This window comes from Apostichopus japonicus, chromosome 16, assembly GCF_037975245.1.
Source record: "Apostichopus japonicus isolate 1M-3 chromosome 16, ASM3797524v1, whole genome shotgun sequence".
In the NCBI taxonomy this organism is placed as follows: domain Eukaryota; kingdom Metazoa; phylum Echinodermata; class Holothuroidea; order Aspidochirotida; family Stichopodidae; genus Apostichopus; species Apostichopus japonicus.
Window position 1 is genome coordinate 30,632,497 of NC_092576.1, and position 13,571 is coordinate 30,646,067.

At 42.2% G+C, this 13,571-nt stretch overlaps 1 long non-coding RNA gene across 1 annotated transcript; it reads left to right on the plus strand.

The window, feature by feature from the left end:
* The first annotated feature begins 836 nt into the window (after nucleotides 1–836).
* LOC139982161 (uncharacterized) lies at nucleotides 837–8,752 on the plus strand. Its single transcript, XR_011798006.1, has 2 exons — nucleotides 837–1,261; nucleotides 3,132–8,752. It is a non-coding gene; the product is annotated as an uncharacterized lncRNA (long non-coding RNA).
* Nucleotides 8,753–13,571: the final 4,819 nt, after the last annotated feature.

Here is a 13,571-nt window from a genome sequence, read left to right on the forward strand (position 1 = left end):
GCCCTGCCCTACCGACCATGAACGGTCTCCCGTAACACGGTCGTTCCAGGTCTGGAACCACTCCCATAAGTTTACTTCAAAGTAACAATGCCAAAAAACATGACCAGTACTCTCTAAGCTGTCACAGCCGGTCCTAGGGCACAGTCCATCACCCAATCGCCAATGATATCTTTTTAGGTTGGTCACCAAGGCACCGTGTGCAACTCTCCATGCAAGATCACGGAGCCTGCAACCATTCAGCCTTGAATGCACCGAACGCCATACTTCTGCAGAATGACGTCCCTGGACAAAAGTTGCATTCAAGGCCTTATCCCTCAACGAACTGTGAACGAGGGCCGGCTGTGACAGGTCAACAGGGGGCAACTCAATCAGCGCGGAGCAGATGACACGCACCGCCCTGTTTGGAGTACTACTTTGCGGTTCTCTGTTGCTAAACAGCGCCGGGACCCATCGACGTAGGTGCAAACCGCCCCAAAAACGTAGAAAATAGGAGAGGTAGAGAAGTGGGAGAGGTAGAGAAGAGCCTCATGCTGCGTAACCTGTCGAAAACCAGGTGTCCAAGCATCTCGTTGAAAAGCTCCATCTAGTCGATCTGAATATCTTGGATGCAGCGGATCTTGTTCAGGCGACAATGAAGGTTGTGGATCAAATTCGAGGGAATGACCAGACGATGACCGATGTGATTGAGGCGTCATGCCATTTTGCGAACCAACTTGGAATCGACCCTGAGCGACAATTCAGCTGTCACCACCGTCAACGGAGGGTCCCAAGGCGACTTGATGACAGACCTGACACAGGTGTTCGTGTTACACTTCACGCATTCTATGGACAGCAGTCCTCGATGTCCACATATCAGGAATGCGGGAACATCTACTTCAGTTTGAAGATCCCATAAAGCCGCTGTTCTCATGCCTGCAACCACCAATTGATGCGTCGGAAGCACCATCCATTGCTGCACTTTTTCCACCTTCCCATGCTCCAGACCCATCAGCCCAGATAGCCCTTATGGTAGAGCTTCGGGTTTTAGCTGAACTATGTCCCCAAGATGAACTGTCCGAGGTAATTGCAGCAAGTGAAGCAAACAAAGATGCACTTGGTTTAGCAAACCGGGCTATTCGACTTATGCTAACCGCCCCTGTCACCTTTGCGTCGAATGAACGGACCTTTAGCAGACTCAAGTTCGTAAAGAATGTTTTGCGGACTTCCATGACCGACACCAGACTTTGTGGACTCATGCTCTTAGCATGTGAAAAGGATTTAGGCGAGTTCAGTTCAGTTCTCGTGGAGTGCGGACGTGTTTTCGGCTGCTCTCCACCTTTCGTTGACCACACATTTATTGTGTTTTTACGTTGGCCCTTCATTAGTTTACAGTTTGTTTTAGTGAAGTTTGTGTGTTTTGGGTTTGTTTCGTTTTGGTCTGTGTATAGGTGCGTGGCTTTGCCACACCCCTAGCTGTCATGGCGGCTCGCCGTGACAGCAAAATCGTATTGTTGAGTTTTTCGGGGGAGGCTAAGGTCGTCCCCGTACAAGTTTTTTCAGTTTTGCGTTCTGTTGGTTTAAAGGTCCCTGGAGAGGTTGACGCGCTTCAGCGTAAACCTCTCCGGGGTATGAATTGTTTTGATGTACGGTTTACCTCGGAGGCTGCCCGCGTCCGAGGCGTCCATGTGTTGGAGGGAGTCGAGGGACTGAAGGTCACACCGTATGACAGTTCGGTGTGGGTGACAGCCCTCCATCTCCCTCTGGACATGTCTGAACAGGTTGTTGTGCGGACACTGGGGCGTTTTGGGAAAGTGACCGGTTACGAGGAGCCGGAATTCCTTGAATGTAAAGGTGTCAAGACCGGGACTAGACGAGTTAGAATCGAACTCAAGTCCGATATCCCCTCTACCTTGTGGGCTAATGGGCACAGGGCCCACATTGCATACCCGGGCCAGCCTCGCACTTGTTGGAGGTGTGGGCTGGAAGGGCATGAGGCCAGGTTGTGCCCGAACAAGCGGTGTAGCCGCTGTTTACAGGTTGGGCATACCCTGGCCGAGTGTAAAGGGGATATCGTTTGCAACTCGTGTGGGAAAACGGGCCATCTCGCCCGTTTATGCCCAGACCGCTCATACGCCGCGAGAGTGGCTACGGGCGTGGTTGAAGCGGTCCCTGTCCCGGCCTCTGACACCGTACCACATGATGCCCCTGTCATCGCCCCAGTGTCCGACACTAGCGCCCCGATGGAGGCTTTGTTCCCTCTTTCGTGTCCGACCTCTCCCCTGATCGAACTTGCCGAGACTGCCAGCCTGCCCACTGAGGCAGAGCAGGACAAAACGGCGGAGATGGTACTAGCGGAGTGGCACGCGGCGCAGGATGCCGCTTGTACTGGTTCACCGGTAGCTACGCCCGCTATCGGTGATACTAGTCGGGCCCCGAGTCAACCGGCCCAAGAGACATTAAGTGGCCCAGATTCTGACTCGCCAATGGAGGACTGCACTACAGCCTTATTAGTTGTGGCTAAGGAGTCCTCCGATTGGTTTGATGAGACAAAACAGGCCACTGATCTCATTGACTCGAGTGGCCCTTCCACCCTACCCGCAGCCGCTATACCGGACACGATGGTCGCTAGTGGACCTCCTGTTCCTGACAGGGAGGTCCACTCGATCAAGGTTGACGAGGAGTTAAGAACTCTGCTCCCTCGTAAGAAAAGGGGGAATACTGTTAGGGGCTTGAAAAGACCCGTATTGGGAAAATTTCGCAGGTAATGCGCAAGCCTGTCGTCTGCTATCGGGACGGCGTACCCCGGATGAATTTTGGAGTTAGTTAGTTGTTTGTGTGGGGTGGGGGGTTTGTGTGGTCCTTACATAATATGGGTTGGGGGTTTTCTGTTTGTGGTTTGGTGTTGGGTTTTTGGGGCTGGTTTGTGGAGATTTATTGCTTTGGTTCTGTTAGCCTTTGGGTCCGTGTCCTTTTCACGTGACGTTAAACGCTATATTTTATACATTTGTGGGTAAGTGAGAGATTTCTGTTTGTGGGTTTTCAGTTGGGTTTTTGGTGCTTGTTAAACAGACTGGGATTGTTTTTGGTTTTGTTGACCTTTGGTCCGTGTCCGTTTCTTTGCACGTAAAAAGCAGCATGTGAAAAGGATTTAGGCGATCAGATTGACATTGGCAAAGTCGTAAAGAAGTGGAGTCTGTTGAAGAAACGACGGGTTCGACTCCAGTAGCTCACGACATAACTGGTACTTGGTTCACGCACCCATGTATTCGATAGCCAGATGTACGTTACACCTTTCCTTATTCTATTTTTCCAAAAAGTCATGCGGTTTCATATTTTTAAGTGGTATTGCTCCAACTAAAAATATTGATAAAAAGGTATACATACTCATTGCGATGGTTTGAGACAGAGGCCTACATTCACCAATGTTGAGCAATCAGAATCTGACTTCCTAATTTCAAACTGCGATCTGTATGATCTACTTTCCAATATATTGTACCGGTTTGCAATTTTTCTTCGTTATCCAATTAATTCTCCTGCCGACTGCCATTAAAATAATATCGAAATGGAAATTCTACGGTGCCAAATTTGACTTAAAATATGCACCAGATTGCATCTAAGGACGTTTCTAAACTAAAAATTTTCCAAAGGGGAGGGGGACACCGCCTCCCGTTAGATACGTCCCCCATTTCAGTCACCACTTCCAGATCCGTCGGCAAATCAAATTCTCCACCCCCCCCAACAAAAACCCCTTCGCTACGCCCCTCATCATAACTAGAAAACTTCAGCGATACGCAGGTTTCATTTCGCGGCTACATTGAACCATTATGAAGTTGTAGGGTTTAGATACAGCAAGCGGATTTGGATGTTTTGTAAAAAACTGGAAGAAAGACCCGCACAGTATTGTACTTGTGCATTTGTATATCAAAATGTGCACTTGTAAATAACATTTCCTTTAATATATAGCTAGCAACACACCAAATGATACAACTACAGTAAGCATGACCTCCAGTGACTTTAAATGAGCATCTACTGATAACAATGGTATTCTCCCACCCTCCCCCATCCACCCACCCTGAGTATGAGCTATTAGGAAGTTGTGCTGCTCTTCATGTTAACATGGGAGTAATGGACACACACATAAACTATGTTAAGCTACTAATCAAATACACAACTGCAATAAAACACCATCTGTCAATGCATCTGCATTACAATATAGACGGTCATGAGTTTCTCTAAACTAAATTAAATATGGAGGTGAATAGGCAAAACCAAGCATAACTAGTGAATAGAATCTTACAAACGTTTTCAGAACTGAAGCAAATGGGGTTTGTTGTTTATGGAATCTCATATTGAATAATAAACTTTCCCTTCTGCCTGGCAGGCAAATCAGTTCAAAATAACATATTTGCTAATTAGTGCAACATGGAAACTATCAAGGAGAGTATGATCTGTCAATTTAGAATTTGGGACAAAAGTTTTTTCTTTAAACATAGACTAATGCCTTGGAGATTGCAGTTCTGGGAATTGGCTTAAACTTAAATACACAATACTCAAATGCAATTCTCACCAGCAGCATTTAAGTGATAATGCAACATCACCGACTTGTTTAATATTTGTTAGCATACTACAGAATGAAAGGTTTCATACATTGAATATCTTGTTTGGGGTTTTAGAGTTATTTTAGTATTTTTCTGTTGATTTTTTTCACAACAAAACATTCTCTTTGTGTTCAGTGTGATCTTTGCCGCCATAACAATTGCTTCAATTTGCATCTGTAGTCCTACATATTTTCTTGCACAAGATATTTTCTTAAAAGCCTAATTACATAGTATCTTTTCCATTAAATTTGCTTCCATATAAAATCAACTACGATCTTGCAAAATCTCAAACTCTTCTTTGGCCAATTCACACATGGCTCTGTTTGGAGTAGTCCCTGAGTAAATGGCATCCTTGAAGAATGCGAGCACACTTTTCTTTTCTTGTCTTCCATGGCTTTCTTGATGCGTATTTTAAGCTTTCTTTTGCCTGTATTAAGAGGGACAACAGTAGAGTTGTCCTTATGCAGGTGAAACAGTTTAATATCAGCAAAATGCAACTGTCACTTCACCCAAGCATGCGTTACATAACTATGTCGTGTGTGTCAAGGCGGGCAAATGCACTACACCAGGTAAAATTGCGTAACTTCAATGGACATTCATTCACTGTGTTGGATGGAATGTTTGCCTCAGATGCTGAGGGCTAATATAAAAGCAGTAGCGGCAATTGGTGCATTGGTGCAAGAGAGACATGCCACTCTTCAGCACTGTGCAGGTATATTGTGTGTTCCTGCCAGAATTCAGTTAAAGGTAAATACTGTGTGTTCCTGTCTAATTGTTTTGTATTGTCGGGTTACTGACTCAAATGTGTGTTACAGCCCAGGGTTACCTCGTTGTTCCCACATGTTTTGTTGCGAACTGTACATTTGTTGTGCAAAGTGGACTCTCATGGAATGTTTGCACATATAGTAATGAGGGAATATTAAAGATGAACGATAGTGATTTTTCAGCATGGACGAAAAAAGACGATTTTATTCAAGAGTATTGGTTGGTTTCCATATTACACATGTGAAAATTCAAGTCAATCCGATGTTGGGAAAAGCTTAAAAAAAAATGCCTATACTCGTTGATTTTTTAAACCAAAATTGGGCTTTTCGCGAACAGCTTTATGATGATCACGTGATCTACAGTGACATGTGACGTCATTATGATGATAACAAAGTGAACTCGGCGTAGTGTATTTCAGCAGTGTGCACTAAGTGTGTAAGTTTAGTTGCCACCTACTCTATATTGTACTCGACAAACAACCTAAACCAGAGAGGATATTTGATAGACTGCGTGAGACATTTAACGGTCTAATTTTAATAAGGTGTTATTGTTCCTGCGTTTTAGTGAAGCCGACTGCCCCAATGTAAATTACGGAATAATCGGTCATAGAGCCATCTCGGGCCCAATTGAAATTTGCGTGTGGCAAGGTCACTAAAGTAAAAACAAGTTTGAAAGATTGGTGCTTTTATGCCGCATTATTTATATATATCCCGATAAATGCAACAGTAAGTGTTGGAACTGGAAGACATGAACAACCTAATGCATGGGCGGCGATCATGGGGGGGGGACGGGGGGACAAGTCCCCCCAATATTTTAGGTGTGGGATATAGTATCTAATATCCCCCCAATATTCGGTGGCATAGTTTTTTTTAAGCATATGTTTTGTATTTTTTTTATGATGCAACTAACAAGGCCTGGGAAGTGCCTTTTCCAGCGATCTGGGAGGCATTTTCGGTGAAAATGTTCTTTGGCGCCTCGCGCCAACTTATGGTGGCACTACAATTAGAAAGTCTGGGTACAAGCTTTGCCCCTCCCTTGGCAAATTCCTCGCAAGGCGCCTGTCTAACCGTGTCACAATGTGTTACTATATATTTGTTACATATATGATAAGTAGTTTTTACTTTTTTTCTCGAAATGAATAGGTAGACGGACTGCATTGGGTTTCCATTTGGCCTGTTTCCTACAAGATTTCTAACCGCAGGTGCGTAGCCAAAGGAGGGGGGGGTGAAGGGTGGAGACCGCCCCCCTCGAGCATATTTTTGTGGTATTTTCTATGATATCGAAGTTTTATAGTAGCCGTGATAAGAGGTTTTAATATTTGTACACCAATAATTTAACTGTGTCTGAATTTTCGAAATTCGAAATGAACATTCTACATCATACTTCCCTCTACTCGTGCAATTTCAACCGGTCTATTTGGGGTTCAGGGTTCTATATTGGTTGTCCACAGATGAAATTTTGTGCAACATTATGGGTATGTTTATTATTCAAATTCTGAACAAATAATGGGCTTAAAACCTTGAAAAACGGGTATTGTGGGGCGTTACGTAGAATTTCATACAAAAGCAATGATTTACAGGAGATCTGCAATGAGGTCGAACTTGGTGTGACTGGTGACAATGTTGAAAAAAAGGTTCTGAAGGGAAAAAAAAAACTATTAGGAAAAACTTGGTTCTCAGGCAAAAGTGTACATCTGCTTCGCCATTTCCGGTGATCTGTGGGGCTATGAAAACCAGAAATTTATTTGTACGCTGCGCGCCAACCAATGGTGGCGCTCCGCTTTGATAGTAATCAGAGCCTTATATACAGAGAGTTGCGACAGCTGAAATTTGGGCGCCATTTTGGGGCCAAATGGGCAACATAAAGTATGTGTGGGAATGGGCGTTCAGGTGGATAGGGGAATTTTTCCATGGCATTGTAGAAGTGTGAGCGGGATTCTGGGTTTTATTTTTGGCCTGCTCATGTTGTGGTGCTTTTATGCGCCGAGGCTGTGTAAGTAGGGCGTCGAGTGCCGAACGGGAGGGGGGGGGGGGGGAGTGATTGGCTGTGCTCAAGTTCAAGGGGATGAGGTTGGCACATTTGGAAGTCCAAATTCAACAGTTGATATTGTGGTACGGTAAAATTGTATTATGACTGGTTATATATCATATTGTAACACATATTGCACAGTTGCGGAATAATGTACATTCTTCCATTGTTGCCATGGTAACCAAACAAAGCCTGTGATTGGTCAAAATTGGGATTAGCTGTAACTTGAGCTAGCAATGGCTGATGAAGTTGATATTTGGACATGTGACTGGTACTGACATGGTGCACAGAATCATGAAGCTAGGTCTTTGAAAATTGGTTGCTATGGTAACTAAATGGACCAATCACATTTTGTCTGTGTTCCAGTCCCACAAAATTTAGAGCGCAGGGTTAAAGGTGACATGTGGGACAGGGGAGGGGGTTGTTTCGGGGTATCACAATTGGTCTCGTCGGTCGGATATAAACAGCCACGTCGGAAAAAAAAATTAATTAATCCCTCCCTCTCCTCCAGGTTCAGAGAACGTGGTCGGTTCCTGGAGTACGCTGGCATCAGTCAGATGGGGGCACAAAATGGCAGTCCCGGGAGCACTATGGGCTTGGTTACACCCCTGCCTCGTTAATATCTGAGCACTGTAGTCGGTGCTCATCCACGATCATCACGGCCAGGGTTCCTCGTATGAACCTCAAAGGCTTCCTGAACCCGTAGTATTAAATCAAAACAAATCACACAAATTGTCTAGTGGGGATCCGGGGAAGGGGGGGGGTCCAGGGACCTTGGTGGCTTCCATTATTCAAAATTCATTTCTTCATATTCTTCACCATTTTCCTCATTGCCATACTCTTGCTGCCAAGTTCACCTCCACTGTTGGTTTTCTGAGTATCTGCCTTCCGCTTGTCTCTTACTTTGGCACAATAGATATTGAGACGGACATTGATGAACCTTTTTATCTTTCAGGTCATGACATTTTGGGAGCGGGAATGCTGTAGTCTGGAGTTTTGCCTCTCTCAAAATTAGCTGCTTGATATTGTTCACCTTGAAGATTGATTGCTCTGATAAACTCCTGAAGATCAACTCTGTGGCTTTGACTGATTTGTAGACATTATCAGAGACTCTGACAAGGCAGTTGTCACTGTAGTCTTTTAGTTTGGTGAGTTTTGACACTTCAGGGATTGTGGTGTCATCACCCATAGCTTCTTTGAAACATACATCACAACTCTGTGCATTCTTCCTGACTTTACACAATACCCAGCAAGGTAGTGGAGGCTATTCAGCTCATCAGGTTGCAGTTCCCCTGGGACCCCTGGGTCCTGCAGTGTTATATCAGTGCTATCAATATCACAATCTACTGTGGGAATGGCAAATACAGACAGGAATTCTGCCAGATATTCCGAGTCATCCTCCTGATAGCTGCCAACACTTGATACCTTCAGGAACTGAGAGATGCTTATTATTTTCAAAGCAAATTTAAACTCTAGTGGGGTCTGGACTGGGTTACGAAGCCACACAGAGCTGAACAAATTCTCTAGGCAATCTTGAGTGAACCTTGAGGTCAACAGAAATGCATGGCCATCATCAAGTAGCTCCTTCTGCAACTCTAACACTTACATAGTGGATAAGATGATTCCTGTCTGTACAGGTTTCCATATCTTCTTACTTCCTATCTCCATGGATTTAGCCAGGTCTATGAATGACTCCAGAAACTTCACAGCTTCATCATGTTTTGCACGATTCAGGTAACTCAGGGCTAGGACAGGATGTCTGCTAGAGATCAAATCAAACCAATGATTACAACAAGCAAGGAACCAAGCAGTGGTCAAGATAGAGTCAGAAAGTGACAATTTTTTAATATATATATTGTAATCAGAAACAGTATCCTTCTTCAACTTGTAGAAATGTATACAACCTTCAGCACTATAAAACCTTCTTAAACATAACCATAATCATTTATACTTGTTTGAAAGGTTATAAGCTGAGAAATAGGATAGAATTAGTATAACTGAGAAGTATTAATATAAAAGCCTAAGTAATTTCCGTATGGTGGTTCACATTTTTGGTTCCTTGCTTTTTGCAAAGCAAGGAACCTATGCGTTCAACTTGGCGTGTGTGTGTGTGTATGTGTGTGTGTGTATGTGACGCTTGGCTTGTGTACACGATATCTCAATAAGGAAATGATGTATCATGATGAAACTTGTTGGGTGGATACCCCATAGTAAGAGGAAGATCCCTATTGTTTTTGGTGCCCGCAAAGGTCACCAAAGGTCAGTTAGATGCCAAAAACCAATATATTAAAAACAGCAATAACTCCCATTGACAGGGTCCGACATAGTTGATATTTTGGGAGTAGTTGTGAATGGGGTAAGGCATCGTTTCCAAACATAACGGTAATGTGATCGAAGGTCAACAAAGGTCAATTAATGATAAAAAACTAGTATTTTTGCGATAACTTGAGAACGAAATGTCCGTTAGGGTTGGGAGTTGCTTCAATGTAATCCAATTGTCGACCCGCACCTGGGTGACCCTTGACCTCAATTTGACCTTTGGTGACCTTTACGTGTTTTTGGGGATTTTTACAGTTTTGATGCTATTTTCAGATGTCAAAGGTACCTTCTCAACATAAATGTCAATAGGTTGACCCCGTGTGACCTTTATGTGCGAAGTTATATTGGGTTAAAGTTTTTCGGTCGGAGTTAGGATGGTTGCACAGACTTGTCGTTTTGTTTTTTGGAATCAGGAGATTAAACTACATCTGAAACCAAGGTCAAAAGGTCAAAGGTCACATTAGAAAAAATGTGCTTATTTTGGGAGGAAACGAGCAAAAAAGAAAATGTTTGGTTTTGATGCTAGATTTTGATACCAAAGGTACCTTCCGATCAAAAATGTCAATGGGTTGACACCCGTGTGACCTTCGTGTGCGAAGTTATACGAGGTCAAAGTTAATTTTCAGACATTTAATGCAATAACTCCCAGTTCCAAGGTGTGACGTGGTTGATATTTTTGGACAAGTTGCAAATGGTATAGGGTAATATTTTCAAACTTTAACGGTCATGTGATCCGAGGTCACCACAGGTCAATTAATGTTAAAAAACTAGTATTTTGGGAGGAGAAAATGGGCAAAGAAAAAAATGTTTGAATTTGTATAGTTTGATGCTCTATTTAGGTCTCACCGATCAAAAATGTCAATAAGTTGACCCAAGGTGACCTTTGTATGTTAAGTTATATGAGGTCGAAGTTAATTTTCAGACATTTAATGCAATAACTCCCAGTTCCAAGGTGTGACGTGGTTGATATTTTTGGACAAGTTGCAAATGGTATAGGGTAATATTTTCAAACTTAACGGTCATGTGATCCGAGGTCACCACAGGTCAATTAATGTTAAAAAACTAGTATTTTGGGAGGAGAAAATGGGCAAAGAAAAAAATGTTTGAATTTGTATAGTTTGATGCTCTATTTAGGTCTCACCGATCAAAAATGTCAATAAGTTGACCCAAGGTGACCTTTGTATGTTAAGTTATATGAGGTCGAAGTTAATTTTCAGACATTTAGTGTAATAACTCCCAGTGCCAAGGTATTACCCGGTTGATATTTTGGGACAAGTTGCAAATGGTATAGGGGAATATTTTCAAACTTAACGGTCATGTGATCCGAGGTCACTAAAGGTCAATTACTGATAAAAAACTAGTATTTTTGCGATAACTTGAGAACAAATTGTCCGTTAGGGTTGGGAGTTGCTTCAATGTAATCCAATTGTCGACCCGCATCTGGGTGACCCTTGACCTCAATTTAACCTCTGGTGACCTTTTTGTGTTTTGTGGATTTTTACAGTTTCGATGCTATTTTCAGATGTTAAAGGTACCTTCTGGTCATAAATGTCAATGGGTTGACCCCCGTGTGACCTTTGTCTGCGAAGTTATACGAGGTCAAAGCTAATTTTCAGACATTTAATGCAATAACTCCCAGTTCCAAGGTGTGACATGGTTGATATTTTTGGAGTAGTTGCAAATGGTATAGGGTAATATTTTGAAACTTAACGGTCATGTGATCCAAGGTCACCAAAGGTCAATTAATGATAAAAAACTAGTATTTTTGCGATAACTTGAGAACGAATTGTCAGTTAGGGTTGGGAGTTGCTTCTACGTAATCCAATTGTCCACCCACATCTGGGTGACCCTTGACCTCAATTTGACCTCTGGTGACCTTTTCGTGTTTTGGGGATTTTTACAGTTTCGATGCTATTTTCAGATGTTAAAGGTACCTTCTGAGCATACATGTCAATAGGTTGACCCCTGGATGAGCTTTGTGTGTGAAGTTATAGGAGGTCAAAGTTAATTTTCAGACATTTCATGCAATAACTCCCAGTGACAAGGTTGATTTTTTTGGACAAGTTGCGAATGGTATAGGGGAATATTTTCAAACTTAGCGGTCATGTGATCCAAGGTCACCAAAGGTCAGCTAATGTTAAAAAACTAGTGTTTTGGGGGGAGAAAATGGGCAAAGAAAACATGTTTGAATTTTTACAGTTTTGATGCTCCGTTTAGGTCTCACCGATCAAAAATGTCAATTGGTTGACCTACGGGTGACCTTTGTGTGTGAAGTTTTGTATACAAGTTCAAAGTTAATTTTTAGACATTTAATGCAATTAAATACCAATACCAAGGTGTGACACGGTAGATAATTAGGGACAAGTTGTGAATGGGGTGGTGGAACATTTTCAAACTTAAAGGTCATGTCATCTGTGGTCACCAATGTTATCATATCTGTTGACCCGCTTGTAGGTGACCTTACTTCTTACATTTTCGACGCCATATTTAGATCTCAAAAGTGCCTTTTGATCAAAAATCTGATCACATTTTGTGATCACAAAAGTGTTGGCTATAGTGTTGGTTACTTTATGGGAACATGTAGGACCACAATTACTTGGACTATTTGAGCCCAATCTTGCTTGATAATATGTGTATTGTCATATATCCCAAGCAAGGAACCACAGTGCCCTTGGGCTCTTGTTAGTCTTAAAATTCTTGATATAAATGGCTTCACATTTCTACACCTTTGTTGTCATGAAACACGTTCAAATGGAAGATCGTTAGTCAAAAATTGGTTGAATATGCCTTAGAAACGTGACTGAGCTAGTGACAGCAATAAAGGGCTGCTACTTCAATCAACTCCCGTCGATGGTTTTAAGTTTATTTTCGGTGTTATTAGGAGGAGTGATGTTTGTCATTAAAGAGGGTATGGAATAAGCAGATCTTGGACAAATCTCATAGCTGGTATTTAGGTAACCGAGGACATTAATTACGATAATTCTATCAAGAAAAGGACATTTGGGGTCATGGGTCGAATTGTGAAAACATTGTAAACATGACATCTAACGAGGGGAAGCTTGGAGCAATCTCATATTCAGTATGTAGGTGTGCCACATTGAGTAGAAGAATTAAATTTTGTACTTGCTAAAGATCAAAAACTTGGTTCCAAAGGAGTAAAAATGTAAAAACCATGTAAATGTACTATATCTGTGTGCTAAGTACAAGAAAGCTATAAGTGTCAATTTCTGTCATTAGCTGCCAATGTGAATATTGTTGGTCACATCTCAATGCACTTGATGTACTCTTAGTTTGAAGTATAGTGTTTATTCCGGCCTTAGCATACAGTTCTGAGTTGTCACATTCATATAAGATTATTCATGTAACATCATCGAAACAACAATGCAACTTTGTTTTCTGTTTTTCTTTTCTTTGCTTCATGTAAGCTCATCTTATTTCTTTTATGTTATTGTTCCGTAGATCATATTTCAGCACTACTATGTCAAGTTTTAAACTGATAAAGGTAGAGTGACTTATCCGTCCGTATTCCTTCAATTTTTTTGACATATGTTTAACTTGTCACCTAAATTGCAACTCCATAATGATAATTGTCCTAGTACAAGCTTGCAGACAGATGAAAACACTGTTATAGGGTGCATGCATATTGGCTCTGTAATAATGACCATCAATTTTTGGTTTAATAGTCTTTGCAACAATTTTTTTTTTTTTTGGGGGGGGGGGATGTTATTGCTTTATTAATGTATACTGGTATAACTTCAAACAATTTAAGAGTGCCTAAACTGTCCATATTCAAGTAAGCACTTGCTGTATGATCTTCCATATCTAAATGTCTCATGTTCCATGGTGTTTTGGTGCATTTGATAGTAGTTGGTACCTATTCTG